The following is an 18,255-nucleotide window of genomic DNA, read 5'->3' as shown; positions in this document are numbered from 1 at the left end:
ATTAAAATATAATTACATCATTTCTCCTCTTTCTTTTCCTCCCTCTAATCCCTCCCTGTCCTCTCTTTGCTCCCTCTCAAGTTCATGTCTTTTTTCCTTGTCGTTGTTACATATACATATACATATGCATATACATATACATATACAATACATATACATATACAATACATATACATATACAAATACAATACATATACATATACAATAAATATACATATAAATATACATATACATATACATATACATGTTGTGGGATATCTGTACACTGTGTGAAGGTGTACTGTTGTGATTGGTGCAATAAAAAGCTGAATGGCCCCTCAAGATATCAAAAGAATATCACAAACTCTGTAGATACCTCACAACTTAGAAGAAATGAACCATGGAGGAACACATCGCAATTTCCCTGTATGTTTAACCTAATTCCTAACAAAATGTTGATAAGGTTTTATATAGGCAGAAACACTTATTCTAAAATGCTCTAAAATTGTCATAACAATTGTGAAACTAAAGTTTAATAGCCAATAACTAGGCAGGAGGTATAGGCAGGCTTTCTGGGGAGAGAGAGGAAGAGGAGGAGGAATCGAGGTGAGCTATAGATGTCAGAAGTCATGGAAGAAGCAGGATGAGCAGTTCATGACAGAACATAGATGAATAGAAATGGGCTAATTTAAGTTACAAGAGCTAGTTAAAAACAAGCCTAAGCTACAGGCCAAGCTTTCATAATTAATAAGAAGTCTCCAGGTTATTACTTGTGGGCTGGTAGTCCAAAGATAGTCTGACAAGAAAGCTTGCTACATATGACATCCAACATGGGGGCACGTATTTCCACATAGGACCTGAGAAAGCTTTAAAAAAAAGTTCCAACACACAAACATGGAGCCAAACACAGCTTCCTAGTCCTGCAGTCTGTCAGGCAGGCTGCGGTGTGCAGAGACATGGCTGTCAATCTCTGCCTGTAGGCTTGAGCCAGCCAATGCCATGTGTGGGGGTGCATAGAGGGTGTAAGGCTTTACTCAACATGGTCAGAGAAGGCTGCTGCAGGTACACAGTAAAGTGGTCCAGACTAAGAAAAACCTTCAAACAGATAAAATAAAAAATGGATATCAATAGGCAAACAAATAATAGTTTAAAAATAATAAAGTCTTTAAAGAGAAAGTAAAGTAATATAAAAGAAAAAAGCCACATAAAGATGGGACATACACAAGGCATCTGGATCCTGTATGGTGTTTTGTTAACTTTGTGTTTTTCAAATGCTGATGAGCGAATGGCAGCTGCTGGGAGACATTGGATTGTGGAAGGGGCTGCTGAATTAAACCAGCCTATATACTCTAGGGATGCCTTAACTTTAAAATGGAAACCAGGATATGTGTTATGTTGGGGGAGAGGATATGCCTTCGGTTCCACAGGAAACAAAAAGCTATGGATTCCTTCAAAGTTAATAAGATCAGATTTGGCCAGGGCAGACCTCCTGAGGATCTTAGCTACAGCTATGAGGGAGAAAGACAGGAAAGACTACAAGATAGGTGGTATATAATCTGATCCTTTGAGAGGGGAACAGCTCTGAGACTGGATGAGACATGATAAATTTTGTTGGCTACAAAGTCCTCATGAGTTATTATTGCATGCCATCTTTTCACATGGATGGATAGAGATTTTTTATTGTTGTTTTTCTAGACAGCGTTTCTCTGTGTAGCTTTGCACCTTTCCTGGAACTGGCTTTGGAGACCAGGCTGGCCTCGAACTCACAGAGATCCGCCTGCCTCTGCCTCCCAAGTCCTGGAATTAAAGACGTGTGCTACCACTGCCCAGCTTGGATAGAGATTTATGGTACAGTTTGGTTATGCAGTCCAAATGGACTTATAAAGTTAACAAATGCCTTTTACCTGCTCCAACATAGAACAACAACAACAAAAAATTAACTTTAGCTGATTTCCATACTTTTGTTAATGAAGATATATATGTTACCTTTAAAAGTTTGTTGCTGTGGATATCGCTCTGTGTAAATAAAGTTCTGATTGGCCAGTGGCCAGGCAGGAAGTATAGGCGGGACAAGAGAAGAGAGAATTCTGGGAGGTGGAAGGCTGGGTAGGGAAAGACACCGCCAGCCGCCACCATGACAAGATGTAAGGTACTGGTAAGCCATGAGCCATGTGGCAAAGTACAGATTAATAGAAATGGGTTAATTTAAGACAGAAAAAGTAGATAACAAAAAGCCTGCCACGGCCATACAGTTTGTAAACAATGTAAGTTTCTGTGTGTTTACTTGGTTGGGTCTGAGCGTCTATGGGCCTGGCGGGTGAGAGAGATTTGTCCTGACTGTGGGCCAGGCAGGAAAACTCTAACTACAGTTTGTGTTTTCAGAAAGAAAAAAAAAAGACCAGACATCAATGAAGGCAAATAGCCCCAGTGATCCAGCCTTTCAGAATGCCTCTGTTGCAGTTTCCTCATAATTCTGCATCTAGAATAACTTCAAAGATACTAGCTAAGACAGTCTAGCCTAACAGATTACTCTAGCCAGATGTTGGATAAGCTCTCTTCTTTCCTATCACAATAAAGACTGGACAACAAATGGTACAGTCAGCTCTCCCAGGACTTGATCATTCTCCCAATTTTCTCAGGAACCCCTAAAGATGGCATTTCCCCCAGACAGTAGGAAACAGTCTAGAGAACGCAACACCCACCCATATTCCCAAGAGGTGGGGTGGGTGGTTTTTGTTCATTCAGTAGGTGTTTGTTATCATTTAGGGGTGTTGGTTACAAGCCATTATTGGTTATGGTCTGAGAAAAAGCTGAGCAAAGGAGATTAGATTCAGGGATCTCTTTCTGAATGGGAGGATATCGTATAGAAATGATGGGATAAAAGGGTGAATTGTCCAGTCTACTTTGAACAACCTCTACTCTCAAATATTTTACATTGGTATGGATTTTTATATACTGATACAAATTTAAGGTTAGTTTTGTTATACTGTATATATGTTTCTACTCTTATTTAAGGTGTTATACCATGCAGCTTATTTTAAAATGTAATGTAAACTTCTAGTCCTTAAAATCTATAATTATAAACAATTTAGGCCAGGTGGTGGTGACACACACCTTTAATCCCAGCACTTGGGAGGCAGAGGCAGGAGGGTCTCTGTGAGTCTGAGGCCAGCTTGGTCTACAGAGTGAGTTCCAGGATAGGTTCCAAAGCTACATGGAGAAACCCTGTCTCAAAATAAACAAACAAACAAACAAAAACAATTTAGGATAATTAAGAAATGCAGGTTAGCAGTTAGTCATCTATAATAATCAAACTTGTAGTCATATTAGGTATGTTTTCAAGGCCATACAGAAATATATTTAGATAGATAGATGGTCTTCAAACACTTCAAAGACATACAGAATATAGCATTTAAGATGTTTTAGTAACAAGGCTTTTCATGACAATAAGACATTACTAAATCCTGACAACACCAATTTACTTCAAAAAAGGATGATGGGCATTAAAGAAACTCCATATGGAGTTTGATTTCAATATGGCAAAGCTAGCCACTGGTCAAGAAACTTCCCTTGCCTTGACTGCTGACAGTATGCTGTCCAAACAGAACACAAAAGAAAGCAACTGCCAAACTTTACCAAGACAAAGTAGGACAGTCCTTCAAAATTTCTGCTTCACAGAAAAGTCTGTCAGATGTTCTAGGCCTATAGGCTAAAGTCAGATGCTCCAATGTTATAGAGGAATCTTAAGTGACTGTCCAGGCAGCCAGATGTTTCTGTCATTTCTATAGTTTTGGAAGTTCCTTGCTCTGTATTTCCTGTTTACTCAGGTAATATTCTATTCTTCTTGGGGATTGAAGACTAGATAGTGTATGGTTTTCCTTGTTACCAAATTCAGAAAAAAAACTTACATAAGAGGTATAAAGTTTGTAAGCTTGAGAAATATAAAAGCTTTAGTTGTTTATCTGAGAAGATGTTTTTAGGTCTAAAAAGATATTTTTAGGATGGTAATACTAAGTTATGATAGAAAATGGTTTAGGTATAAAACTTTGGACCCACTAAGATAAAATAGATAATACAATACTTTCTCCAAATTTGCCAAATAAGTATAGACTAAACATTGTGTATGTAATTTTTACTTGATGATTGTTCTTATTATAAATAGTTTTATGATGTTAGGATTAAAACCATTCCTTTTTATTTAGACAAATTGGGGAAATGTTGTGGGATATTTGTACATTGTATGAAGGTGTATTGCTGTGATTGGTGTAATAAAAAGCTGAATGGTCAATAACTAGACAGGAGGTATAGGTGAGAAAGGAAGAGGAGGAGGAATCAAGGTGTGTGAGAGAAGCCAGAAGACATGGAAGAAGCAGGATGGATGGTACATGACAGAACATAGATTAATAGAAATGGGTTAAGTTGTAAGAGCTAGTTAAAAAGCAAGCCTAAGCTATAGACCAAGCTTTCATAATTAATAAGAAGTCTTGATATCATTATTTAGGAGCTGACTTGTGGGACAGAGAAAGACTTGATACATATGCTTATGCATATATGTATACAGAAAACCTTCTCAGTCCATTTTGTGTTGCTTATATATATGACCAGGACTGACTTTTTGTTTTGTTTTGTTTTGTTAGAAAACCAATTAGGAGCTCATCCTGGGGAACAGGATTTCTCCAGCTCTCAGCATTCCTTAGTTGCCTGTAGTTCTTTGTCTACTGATCTGAGTTTTGTGAGAGTCCCTCCCATCCATGTAAACATGTCCATTAGTGTGTCATTGCTCACCATACTGTTTTCAGGCAGCCATACTCTTGAGGTATCAAGGTTGAAGCTTCCTGTCATTTCTAGGAGACACAATCTCACAGCACGTTTCCTGATCTTCTAGCTTTTACTTCCTACCCATTCTTCTGTGATATTCCTTGAGCCTCAAGTACAGGAGTTGAGTTGTGGAGGTATCAGCTGGGGCCAGGCACCCCATGATCCATTGTTCCCTGTATTTTGACCAGTTGTGGTTTTCTGTAATGACCTGTGTCTGTTTCAAGGAGAAATTTATCTGATGAGTAACGAGAGCTACACTTGTCTGTAGGTATAGGGATAAGTTTTTAGAATTCAGTTAAGAACTGTGCTGGTTATGGAACTAGAGAGATGGCTCAGTGGTCAAGAGCACTAGCTGCTCGTCCAAAGGCCTGAGTTCAATCCTCAGCACCCACAAGGCAGCTCACACCTGCCTGTAAAGCCACTTCCTGAGGATCCGACACCCTCACATAGACATATATGCAGGCAAAACACCAATGCACAGAAATAAAAATAAACATTGAAAAAATTAAGAAAAGAATTATGCCATTTTAATAAAGTGTCAGCAGAAATTCTCTTCTAAGATCCATGATCCATGACCTTGATAACCTGGGTGTGCTTTTCTGTTTTTGTTTTGTGTTTTGTTGTGTTTTTCAAGATAGGGTTTTACTATGTAGCCAGGGCTTACTTGGGACTCCCTGTAGACCAGGCTCAAACTCATAGAGATTGACTTGTCCACTTGTTTATCCTGGGCCCTCCACAGGTGCTAAGTGATGGCCTCTAGTCATAGATCCCTTAGAAGATAAACACCTGCAGAAACCCTTGTGATGGAATGTCACCTTAAGATACCTACCTAATGGAGACAGCCTATATGCTAGGTAAAAGCCACAGAGAGGCTGAAAGGACACTATGTTCTTCACATTGTTAGACTCCATCCTGGGGAGGTAGGAGGAGGCCAGTAACTTAGGCCCAAGCCACCAGGACATGCTTCATTGTCCCTCCCCATCAGAGTCATAAAACACAAACTCAAAGATGAAAAAAATCTACAAAAACAGACACAGTTTCTCACTATATAGCTCAGTCTGGCATGGAACTTGCTACATACTTCAAGTTGGCCATGAACCTGCCAACCTCCAGCTTCTACCTCCAGAGTGCTGGGATTATAGGTGTGTGTTATCACGCCTGGAATTCTCTTCCCTTTTGAACAATAGCTCATCTCTTCCTTTTAATTGAGCTCCATAAATCATTTGGCCAGCCTTCCTCTATAGAACCTTGATTGACTCTCACTGGGACCATCCTGTACATGCTCAAGGAGGTCCTAAAGGATAGTTCCAGGCCGTGCCAGGATTCAGTCAAGTTTCCCAGCAGACACAACTTCTGCTATGAGCCTGGGAGTCAGGTGAATTAGTACCCGGAGGACTGCAGAAACACACAGGAGGAAAGACACTCTGGGCCAGCCCGAAAGCCAGTGAGAGTGTGGTCTGGCTGTGACAAGGTGCAGAACAGAAGCCCCAGGAAGGTGGAAGGTGGGCAAGAAAGGGACCCCAGGGCTAGGAGGGGCAGAGTTGGGCTTTGTAGCATTTTACCACAGGTAGCAGGCTCCTATATAAGATTTAGAAATTTAAAAACCACATTTATTTATTTATTTGTTTGTGTGTGTGTGTGTGTGTGTGTGTGTGTGTGTGTGTGTGTATGTGTATGTGTGTGTGTGTGTGATGTGTCATACATGTTACAGAGGTCAAAGATGACTTGCTGAGTTAGTTCTCTCCTTCCACAATATAGGCTCCAGGGATCAAATTCAGGTCCTCAGGCTTGATGGCAGGCACCTTTACCCATGGGGCCATCTCAGTGACCCAGTGTAAGCATTTAGAAGCAGGGACTGAATTCCAACAAGATGTAATTCTCTAAGTCCAGCATGAGATACTTAGGGCAGGGAGTGGTGAGTGTACAGAGCAAGAGCGTGGCTGGTCAAGAAAGACCGGAAGGCCTTTTGATCACACCCACGTAACATTTCTGAGCATGCACTCTACACCTATTATGTGCAGCAACTTGCATATCAATTATACACTTACTCTGCTCTGCTACTTAGGATAGGTGTTATTAAACAGAAACCCTCAACTCTTTTCAAAATTATTTATTTGTTTTGTGTGTTTGGGTGCTTTGCCTGCATGTATGTCTTGACAGCACACGTGTGCAGTGACCAGAGAGGCCAAGAGAAGAAGGTGTTGGGTCCTCTGGGACTGGAGTTCAAGATGGTGGGACCCAGGTCCTATGAAGACTAGTCAGAGCTCTGAACCACCTATCCCGTCCCAGAGTCAGAACTTTTATCAGGCCAACAGTAGAAAGAATATAAAAGAGAAATCCCACCAACAGCCTTTCCTGCCTACAGTGGGTGTCTGTTATATGCCCACTGGAGATCACCAGACTGGCAAATATATATGCCCAGGGCCAGGGTGTAGTGGATAGCCATCCCAGCATTGGCCTGGAAGTTCCAACCCCCACTGAGGCTTCGGTAATGGTCACGCCCACAAGGCAGGGCGGAGGAGGAAGCGGAAAACCAAGGATCTGGAGGAGGGCTCTCTCTCTTGGTTCCGGGACCCTGGACGCTGGAGGTAGACCGAGCAGAGTTCTCCAGAGAACACCGCCGGACTGCGCCATACCTTTCCCAGACCCTGCAACCTACCCCTTCATTTGTAAAGTTACCCCATAAAATAAACCTCCCTTTTAACTATGTGGAGTGGCCTTAATAATATCACCAATACCAGGGTGGGGGCTGAACATTTATTTATATGTTCCCAGCAACAGCTCAGGATGTTGCCAGGTAGCAAGAGGCTGGGCGTTCTACATGTGTGTGGAAAGGCCTTTGTGTGGAGCGGTGTGGGTGGGCAGGAGTTAGTAAATACTGGGTGAGTTGAGAGTCGGGAAAATGGAGATTCATCGAAATCCTCACAATTACACAGCTGACAGGAACTGTCCTCCAGGTTACTAAGGGGACATGGAAAAGTCCCGGAGCTTGCATAGGTTCCCTCAGCTAGAGCCAAGATTCAAAGCCAGACATGGCTGACTAAATAGCCCATATCTGTCCAGCTGGGCCACAGAACTTCCCCCACATCAGCCTGGGGCCAGGCCTGCTTTTTCTGAAGGGCTGCATTGCTGGCATTGAGTGCCACTCTCAGAGTGGGCCTGGGTGAGAATGGACACTGGAGACATGGTTGCCACCCATACATACATGTCAAGAGTGTCCTCCAGCAAGCATGGGGACCTTCGTTTTAGAGCTCAAAGTCTGGGATGCCGGAATATAAATGCTCTTCTCCCCTGAGTCCCAACTCCAGGATGCATGCCCAGCCCTCTCCCATAGGTGACTCTAGTTTAGCCACAGATGCTGTTATTAGTAATGCACTCATCAGCCTACTTCGTACCGGCTTCCTTTTATCATCTTTCTCTTTGTCATCTCTTTCTCAGACAAGCTACTCACACACAAATGCCTGTATTGACATCTCCCCGGGAAGCCAGGCTAAGGAGGCCATGTCTGGGAGAGGAGCTGCGCTAGTTACTTCTATGATTTCTGTGACCAAATACCCAACACATCACAGTGGAAGGGAGGAAGTGTGAATTCTGATTTATAGTCCAAGGGGACACCGTCCACCATGGTGAGGGAAGGCAAGGCATCAGGAGCCTAAGGCAGGCAGCTAGTCCACTGAATCCATAGTCCAGAAACAGAGAGCAATAAATGTTTGTGCTCAGCATTTTCCGTTTTATGCAGTCTGGGATGCTAGCCCATGGGATGATGATACTCACTTTAATTAATGTAATCTAGAAAATGTCTCACAGGTTTTCCCATAGTTATATTTTCATTGTGAATCTAATCCAGTCAGATTGGCCATAAAGATTAACTACCACAGCAGATTTGTGTTAGAGGTAGAACTGTATGGCTTGTGTGTTCCGGTCTCTCCTCCGAGGCCTTGGCAGGCATTACTAATCAATCTTGACCTTCTTTACCAGGAGGACCCTAGAGTGTTCAACATGGAACCTCAGCTCACTAACACTGGTTAGTGTCTCAGTAGGCCTTAGGGTCAGCCTGACACGGCCTAGAGTCATTTGGAAAAGGAGTTTTAATTGAGGGGTTGCTAGATCAGATCTGTCTGTGGGGACACGCCCTGATTGTTAATTGACGTAGGAGGGCCCCCTGTGGGAGGCACCGTTTTCTGGGTCTGTGGACCTGGACTGTATAAGGTAGCTGGACGTGAACCAAGAGCCAGCAGCAAGCAGCATTCCTCCGTGGCTTCTGCTTCAAGCTCCTATTGGAGTTCCTGCCCTGGCTTCACCCTCACTGACAGACTGTGACCCCTGAACAGAAACAAACCCTTTACCTCTCCTAAGTTGCTCTTCATCGGAGTTTTTATTGCATTAAGAGAATGAAGCTGGAACAGTTGATGTCGAGGAGTAAACCTCTTTGTAGGGATCACCAGTTGAAATACAGGTCCTGCTACCCAGCAAGTGAACTGGGAGGAGGGATTCTCAACTGAAAAAATGTCTCTATAACAGTTGCCTGTGGCCATGTCTGTAGTGAATTTTCTTCCTTTTTTTTTTTTTTTTGTTTTGTTTTGTTTTTTGAGACAGGGTTTCTCTGTGTAGCTTTTGGTACCTGTCCTGGATCTCACTCTGTAGACCAGGCTGGCCTCGAACTCACAGAGATCCACTTGCCTCTGCCTCCCTAGTGCTGGGATTGAAGACATGCGCCACAACTGCCCTGGCCTAAGGTGCATTTTCTTAATCAGAGGGTAATGTGGGAGGCCCCAGCCCATGGTGGGTGGGGCCATCCCTGGGCAGGTAGTATTGGGTTCTATAAGAAAACAGGCTGAGCAATCCACAATGAACAAGCCAGTAAGAAACATTCTCAGTGGTTTTCAGGTTCCTGCCCCATTTACGCTCCTGTCCTGACTTCCCTAAGTGATAGACCAGTTTAGTCATGGTATTTATGACAATAGAAACCCTAACTGAGGGCTGGAGAGATGGCTCAGAGGTTAAGAGCACTGACTGCTCTTCCAGAGATCCTGAGTTCAATTCCTAACAACCACATGATGGCTCACAACCATCTGTAATGAGATCTGATGCCCTCTTCTGGCCTGCAGGCAGAGCACCGTATACCTAATAACTAAATAAATCTTTAAAACAAACAAACAAACAAAAAATCGAGACATCTCTAAGTAACAGTCAAAATTCATATAGACACCATAGATCTGTATGGGTGTAAGTACATATAAATGCTTTTATATATATATAAATTGTTAGAATGGAGACTGTCCACAGATACTGACAGGCTCCCCTAGTTGGCAGCCTTGCTGGTTGGTGCAGGACATCTCATCAGGGAAGAGAGTCTACTTCAAAGCTCTGCCACCTGCTGTTCCCCACACCCACACTGACCTCTTGCCTGAGGTCAGAGAATCAGAGAGCTTGGCTGCTGGCTCTCAGCTCTGAACCTTCCCTGTCCTCAGAGGTATAAGAGGGTCCTTCTGCCACATGGACTCTGCTTCTCCTGAGAGACCTGCCTTGCACGCTCCTCTCTGGTTCTGAGGCCTGAACTCTCCTCAGAGCCTCCACCATTCTCTTCCTTCCCCACCCCTGCCCACTGCATTAATAATTCTTCTAAAAAACTTCTTAGTCCCAAGTAATGCATCTTAGTGTCCTCTTGAACCATACCACACCCCAAACCTGAGTCCACACACAGATACACACAAACTCTTTCATTGAAACCAAACTCTATTTTACCTTAAATTAAATAAACCGGACAACCTGAAAAACTGAGGATTCTTTGGAGAGGATCTAAGCGCCTCCTCCCAGAAATGACCTTGACATAGAGCACATTAGACAGTGTCAGGGGACAGACACACTGTTGCCATAATTGTCAACACAGTAAGATTCCTGACATCAACTTGGAAGCGCACCTAGACAGAGATATGGAATGTGATATTTGTAAAACTCAGCGTTAGGGGATGGGATGGTGGCTCAGCAAGAAAGATCATGTGTGCAAACATGAGGATTGGAGTTCAAACACCCACACATGTAAAAAGCCAGGTTTTGCCCCCCCAACCTGCCGCCAGCAATAGCACTGGGGTTACTACAGGGAGTAAAAAACTGGGATAGTAACCCCAGTGCTATTGTTGGCGGCAGATGTGTGTGTGTGTGTGTGTGTGTGTGTGTGTGTGTGTGTGTGTGTGTGTGAGAGAGAGAGAGAGAGAGAGAGAGAGAGACTATTTGGGGGGAATGTAAACAAATGTCTATATAACCCAGTTAGGAAACCAATAACAGACCAAAGTAACAATACCACCAAATTTCAAGTTGGTGAACCACTGAATTTATAAGAATGGGGGTGAGGGGTTACAGGAGCATGGATGACTCAAAGACAGATTCATCACCAAAACCCACTCCAGTATGGCTGATGACTTACCAAATCTGTAACCCTAGATCTCTCTGCACATCTTTCAGATAGCTCAGTAGGTCAAAACTCCTCCTCCTCAGCAGCCCTTACTGCTTATATAATTTTGGGAGGGAGAGACCATGGGAATCTGTAAGCTTCAGGGACTTCCTAAGATTTCTGAGTTGTTTACTTCCTGAGTCTTAGCTAGCCTCCATCCCAGATGGACTGCTTCAATTCTGAGGAAATCTCTAAACAGTGGAATGTAAGGGTCCTGCTTATTGACCACCAGTCTCAAGAGAGTGACAGAGCAGGACAACGATGTCTTTCCTGGCCTTAGCACACAAGCACTTGAACCTGAACATGTATGTACGCATATGCTACACACACACACCATTTTTTAAAAAGATCAGTGTTAGGCATAGTGATACAAACCTATAAATCCGAAAATTTAGGAGGCAGGAGGATCCGATGTTCAAGGCCAGCCTTGACTGCAGTGAGTTTGAGGCCAACCTCAGCTATGAGACTCTCTTAAACTAATTAACTAAAACAAACAATTCAGCACATCTGTCGGCTTCCTTCTGCATCTAAAGCATTTCTAGGAAGCACTGCAACCACTGTTTCACTTTTAAAAGTATCTCTAAAATGGAGCAGCTGCCCTCTACATTTCCATACAATTTGAATGTATTTCCCTTTAGCCCAGCTCTTAGGAAGCTCTGCCTCCTCTGCCTGGGGATGCCTCAGCCTATGCACCCAGTTCAGTGGACAAGACTTCACCCTTTTAAGGGCAGGAGCCTCATCTCCCACTTCCCAGGTTAAAGGCAACCTTAAAAGAATCTTGACAAATGACTAGCTGACCAAGCTGATGCCCCCAGGGCTAGGAGAGAGGAAGGTCAGCACAGATCAGTGCGTTTGTGCTGGTTCCCTGGATCCCGTTCTCCACACCCATCTGGTTGCATTTTACTGTTGGTCTCAGTATGGCAGTGTTTGGAGCCCAGGCTTTGCTACTGGGGAAATCTTAGGTACTTCATTTGTGAAATGGGGTTTCTATCACTTTCCTCTTACAGCTCAGGCCGGACTAAATGAACCGAAAGAACCTGGGAGAGTTCACAGAAAGGCCTGCCTGCAGGTGAGTGGATTGCCCCAGGCAGCGAGGCTTGTGTTAACTACCTAGGCTGTCCCCATCTGCAGATGGGTAAGGCTGAGTTTTGATCACCAGGCATTCTTATGAAATGAAACAATATGCTGGGAATAGTGGCTCATACTTTTAATCCCAGGACTTGGGAGGCAGAAGCAGGTGGACCTCTATGAGTTCAAGGCCAGTGTCTTAGGGTTTCTATTGCTGTGAAGAGACACCATGACCATAGCGACTCTTATGAAAGAAAGCATTTAACTGAGGCTTGCTTACAATTTCAGAGGTTAGTCCATTATCATCACGGTGGGGAGTGTGGTGGCATGCAGACAGACATGGTGCTGGAGAGTGGCTGAAAGTTCTACATGCAGGCAGCAGGCAGAGAGAGAGACACTGGGCCTGGCTTGAACATTTGAAACCTCAAAGCCCACCCCACAGTGACACACTTAGTCTTCAACAAGGCCACACCTTCCAATAGTGCCACTCCCTGGTGACCAAGCACTTTGCTCAGCCTGGAAGGAGGGGACTGGACTTGCCTGGACTGAAACTACCAGGTTGTGCTGAATCCCCAGCGGAGTCTTGGCCCTGGAGGAGATGGGAATGGAGGGGGGAGGGACTGAGGGAAAGGTGGGGGGAGGGGGGAGGGGGAGGACAGGGGAACCCATGGCTGATATGTAAAATTAAAACACAAATATCCGTATGAAAAAAATAAAATAAATATATTTAAATTTTTAAAAAGTATTTAAAAAAAAACCCAAAGTAGAAATGTGTGCAGAGCCTCCAAGGAGGAGCAGGGGCCAGGGCAGCCAGGGTGTGTGAGTGCGGGAAGAAGATGGAATTAGCGAGTACCAGAGTCCAAGGCAATTAACTGTTAGGGATTCAGGCTTTTATTTTACATGAGATGAAAAACCACAGGAGGATTTGGGGTTTTCAAAAAAAAAAAAAAAGACTTTATGTTTGATTCTGTTGTATGTGTGCCTGTATGTATGAGTGCAGGTACCCACAGATGCCAGAAGATGGCGTCAGACGCCCTGGAGCTGGAGTTACAGGTGCTGGGAACCATACTGGTCTACTGCAAGAGCCCCACAGCAGGGTCTTCCAGGAACGGTGTAATAGGATTTGAGTTGAGATTTTAAAGTTTGTGTCACTTGCTGGTAGAGCATGAATGTCAGAGGTGAGTGCAGAGGCACAGAGACCAGCAGGTGCCATGGTGACCGTGTGGCAGGCACGGCCTGTGTTAGGAACACAGTTGAGTCAGTTCTCTCCCTCCACTGTGTGGGTTCTGGGGATCAAGCCCAGGTGGTCAGACTCGTCAGCGGGTGCCTTTACCCACTGAGCCGTCTCTTTGGCTGGTTTTATTTATTTCAGTTGTGGAACTGCTTTGAAGGCAAAGCAGTCCGTCCGTCTTACTGATGGGTATACCAGAAATGAGAAGGCAGGAAGCAAAGATGATTCTTGGGTTTTCATCTGAGGACCTGGAGTTCTTTTCTGAGATAGAAAAGACCGGAGAAAGCATATTGGAAGGACAGGAGCTGTTATGATCAGGGTGGCCACTAGTCATCTGTGGAGAGTTTGGTTATAAGTTGGGGGTATAGCTTTGTGGTTTGGGGTAGCGGTCTGGGCTGGAGGTCTAACTTCAAGAGCCTTTCAGTGCTTGAGGCAAAGTCCAGAAGAAGCAACAGAAGACAGGTCCAGTGCCTGGCCATGGGACATCCCAGTGTTTACAGTTAAAGAGATGGGAGAAGGTAGGGGAGGGTGTGTCAGGAGAGCAAAGGATGCTGTGAGTTGTCATGTATGATGAAGTCCAGGAATTGCAGAAGTAGCCATGGTCAGCAGGTGCCTGTACCAGGGAGGGGTTGAGAGTACAGTGTGCAGATATTTGGAGACGGATCAGCCCTGTATGTCTTAAGAAAGAAAGAAGAGGCTGGTAGGGAAATAGCAAAGGAGGTGGAAGAGAGTGCTCCCCGCTTGCTCTCTGTGCTCCCGGTGCGAGAGATGAAGGCTGAAGAAAGAATTACTGGCGCTTAGCCACTGGCCAACCCAGGGCTTCAGGGAGCAGTGACCGCTTCTCCAGCAGCAGTTAAAATGTGTTTGTTTGATTTATGGGGAGGCACGTGTGCTCTGGCACCCATGTGGAGGTCAGACGACACATTTTGGGAGTCAATTCTCACCAGCCACCGTGGTGAGACAGGGTCTGTCTGTCTTGTGGTGCATACTCCGAGCTATGTGTCTAGGGGGCGTCTAGACAAGTCTCCTGTCTCATCTCAATGTGTAAGCACTAGGATGACAGATGTGTCGCTGAATCAGCTTTTGTGTGGGTTCTAGGGATTGAACCCAGGTTGTCAGGCTTGTGTGGCAGGGCTTTTGCTGGCTGAACCATTTCCCCTGCCTGCCAGCCCCTCTTTCAGTAGTCCCCTAGACATGGCATGTTCACTTCTGACTCAATGGCTTCTGAAACAGCACTTTTGAAATCCACACGTGATGCTGACCTTGGGACACTCAACCTAAACTACAATTACCCACATGTGCACCGTTTGCTCCAAGGGAGGTGTATACTTATCCTAGAGCTTGCATTTTAAACCAATCTTTAAAAGTTTTGCTTTCAAAAACATATTTTGTCCACGAGGCCATGTCTCTGGGGGACTTACTAAATCTGTTTTCAAACTCTTTGCCTATTTTCTTCACTGTTGCCATTAGATGATCTTTATGAACATACAAACCAGCATTAGTGGGAGTCACTTCAGGCAAAAGCGTCTTCCTTGGCACTTGCCACTTCCTAGTAAGTGAGTAAGTAGAAGCAGGGCAAGTGTAGCAGTGTGTGCTGTTAGTCCCAGCATTCAGAAGGCAAGAGCAGGCAGAGCTCTGTGAGTTCGAGGACAGCCTGATCTACATAGAGAGCTATAGGACTATGTGTGAGAGACCCTGTCAAAAAAAAAGGAAGAGGTGTGGGGGTGTGGGGATGTAGCTCAGTTGTAAACTGCTTGTCTAGCATGCTTGACAAGCCCTGGATTTGATATCCCATACCACCAAAGAAAGTACAACAATAGAAATAATAATAATAACAATAACAATAATAATAATAATAATAATAAGGAGGAAGAGGAGGAGGAAGGAAGGAACAAATGAATGAAGGAAAAGAAGAGAAAAAGTAAAGGAAGAGAGAAAGAAAATGGGAGGGAAGGAGAAAGGAAGGAAAGGAAAATTTTCAATGTAAACTGTTTGGAATCTGTCTTTTCTTGGGGATAATATTCAGGAAGAAACGTCTGCCCTGCCTTCAGCCACCCCTAATACTTTGCTTTGTAGTTAGTCCTGCGTCTTGACTAACGGTGAGGGAATGTTTGTGGAATGAGTGGACTTCTGGCCAAGCAAAGACTCCTCCAGAACTCTTAGAATTTTGATTTCCTGGTCCTTAGAGAACATCCAGGCCTGCAGATCCTCTCTGCCTTGTTATTGACCTTTACCTTGCTCCCCACCCCTCATTCCCACCATGTGTACTCAGCGGCTCCCACTATGTGTACTCAACGGCTCCACCATGTGTACTCAACAGCTCCACCATGTGTACTCAACGGCTCCACCATGTGTACTCAACAGCTCCACCATGTGTACTCAACGGCTCCACCATGTGTACTCAACGGCTCCACCATGTGTACTCAACGGCTCCACCATGTGTACTAAGCAGCTCTACCATGTGTACTCAGCGGCTCCCACTATGTGTACTCAACGGCTCCACCATGTGTACTCAACGGCTCCACCATGTGTACTCAACAGCTCCACCATGTGTACTCAACGGCTCCACCATGTGTACTCAACGGCTCCACCATGTGTACTCAACGGCTCCACCATGTGTACTCAGCAGCTCTTTGGTTTTCATTAAATGTGATTTTATCACTATGTAACTTAGTCTTTCACTGGTCCCTGCTGGACAGGGGCCAGATTCGGAATGACATTCTCCCTGTTCATGATTGTGTTTGGTTAAAAAGTAAGGTATTCATTACCAGATGCAAACATTCTGGAATGTTTCCCCAGCTGTGTTTAGATCTCTAGGGCCTTCTGCTTCTGGCCATGGAATTTGGGGTTCATCTGAACGGAGAGCGGTAGGAAACACAGCTGAAGCAGAAAGATGTAGAAAAACACAGATGAGGGAAGTACCAGACCTGAGGTTGGCCCAGAGGATGAGAGAATGAACAAGCTGTAAGAAGCTGTTAGAAACCTCTTCAGCCTCTGCAGTCTTCGATGCCTTGGGTACAGAGGCCTTCCCATAATCGGTCATTTGAGCTGGGGTAGGGTCATACATTTGTTCACTGAGTTTAGGTAGGTGTGTGTGTGTGTGTGTGTGTGTGTGTGTGTGTGTGTGTGTGTGAGAGAGAGAGAGAGAGAGAGAGAGAGAGAGAGAGAGAGAGGGAGTTAGAGTTGAATATGCTGCATGCACACATGGAGGCCAGAGATAGATTTCCATGTCTATCTTTATCACTGCCCTTATTTTTTGAGATAAGGTCTCTCACTCAGGAGCTCATCTGTTATAGTTTCGTTTCTGCTGCTGTGCTAAAATACCCTGACCAAAAGCAGCTTAGGGAAGGAAGGGTTTATTTGGCTTACAGCTCCAGGTTATAGTCCATTGTTGTGGGGAAGTCAAGGAAGGAATTAAACATCAGGCCAGTCAAGAACAGAGAGAGAATAAAAGCACAGATCCTTGCTTGCTTGCTTCTTATGCTTGGCTTTTTTCATTCTTATATAGTTTAGGGGTCCCTGCAAAGGGGCTGGTGCCACCCACAATGAAGTGTGTCTTCCTATATCAAGCAACAATTAAGACAATCACCTATAGATATGCACAGAGGCCAACCTGATCTAGATAACTTTCTTCCCAGATGATTCAAGCTAATAGATAAAACTAACCAGAATGTCACCATTTTGGCTAGATTGGCCAGTGAGCTCCTGGGTGATTCTATGTTTACTATCCCTCAGTGCTGGACTACAGATATGTGTTACCATGCCAACTTTAGGGTGCTGAGTAGCCAAACTTGGGTCCTCAGGCTTGCTCAGCAAGCATTTCACTCACTGGGCCATCTCCCCAGTCCCTGGAATAGTCCTTAAGAATTCTGCCAATGTGTGTTTAGATTTTTTTCAGGCCATAGTGTAACTCTTAAAAGAAAAGACCTTAATAAAAAGAAGAAAAAAAAACTTTAAAAAATGGGGCTCTTGAGATTAAAAGTGCTTGCTGCCCAAGCCTGACACCTAAGCTGGGTCCCCAGAACCCACAAGTTGTCCTCTAACCTACACACACTAAATACAATTTAAAGGGGGGGAATGTAAGCACCTCAAGGCACACTAGTGGCCAGGCCTCTCTCCTGAGGACCTCCAACTGACAGGTTCCACCCACAGAACACTCTAACTGTCCTAACTGTTGGATCAAGGCCCTGCCCTACAAAGTAAAAAGCCCAAGCTCTGGATGTGAAATCCTACCAATCCCTACCCTGTAAAGCTTCATCCTGAAAAGTTCCATCCCCTTCCCAAGAAACTCTATAAACCCTGCCTTCAGCCTAGTTCTCTGCTGTTTCTTACCCGAACAGAGGCTGGCAGGCAGGGAGAATAAATAGGAGAAATCTGGGAGAAGAGAGAGGTCAAATAAGTAATCAGGGAAGAAGGAGGACTCCAGGGACCAGCCACCCAGCCACCCGGCCACACGGCCACACAGCCACCCAGCCACACAGTCACCCGGCCACCCAGCCACATGGCCACCCAGCCACACGGCCACCCAGCCACATGGCCACCCAGCCACATGGCCACCCAGCCACACAGCCACACAGCCACACAGCCACACAGCCACACAGCCACACAGCTACACAGCACACAGACTAAGACTAAGATTTACAGAAGTAAGAGAACAGGAAAAGCCCAAAGGCAAAATATGGGATAAGTTAAGGAAAGCTGGCTGGAA

The sequence above is a fragment of the Onychomys torridus genome, chromosome 3 (assembly GCF_903995425.1).
Source record: "Onychomys torridus chromosome 3, mOncTor1.1, whole genome shotgun sequence".
Taxonomy (NCBI): domain Eukaryota; kingdom Metazoa; phylum Chordata; class Mammalia; order Rodentia; family Cricetidae; genus Onychomys; species Onychomys torridus.
The sequence above is the reverse complement of the archived record's forward strand: the minus strand, read 5'-3'. Positions refer to the sequence as shown.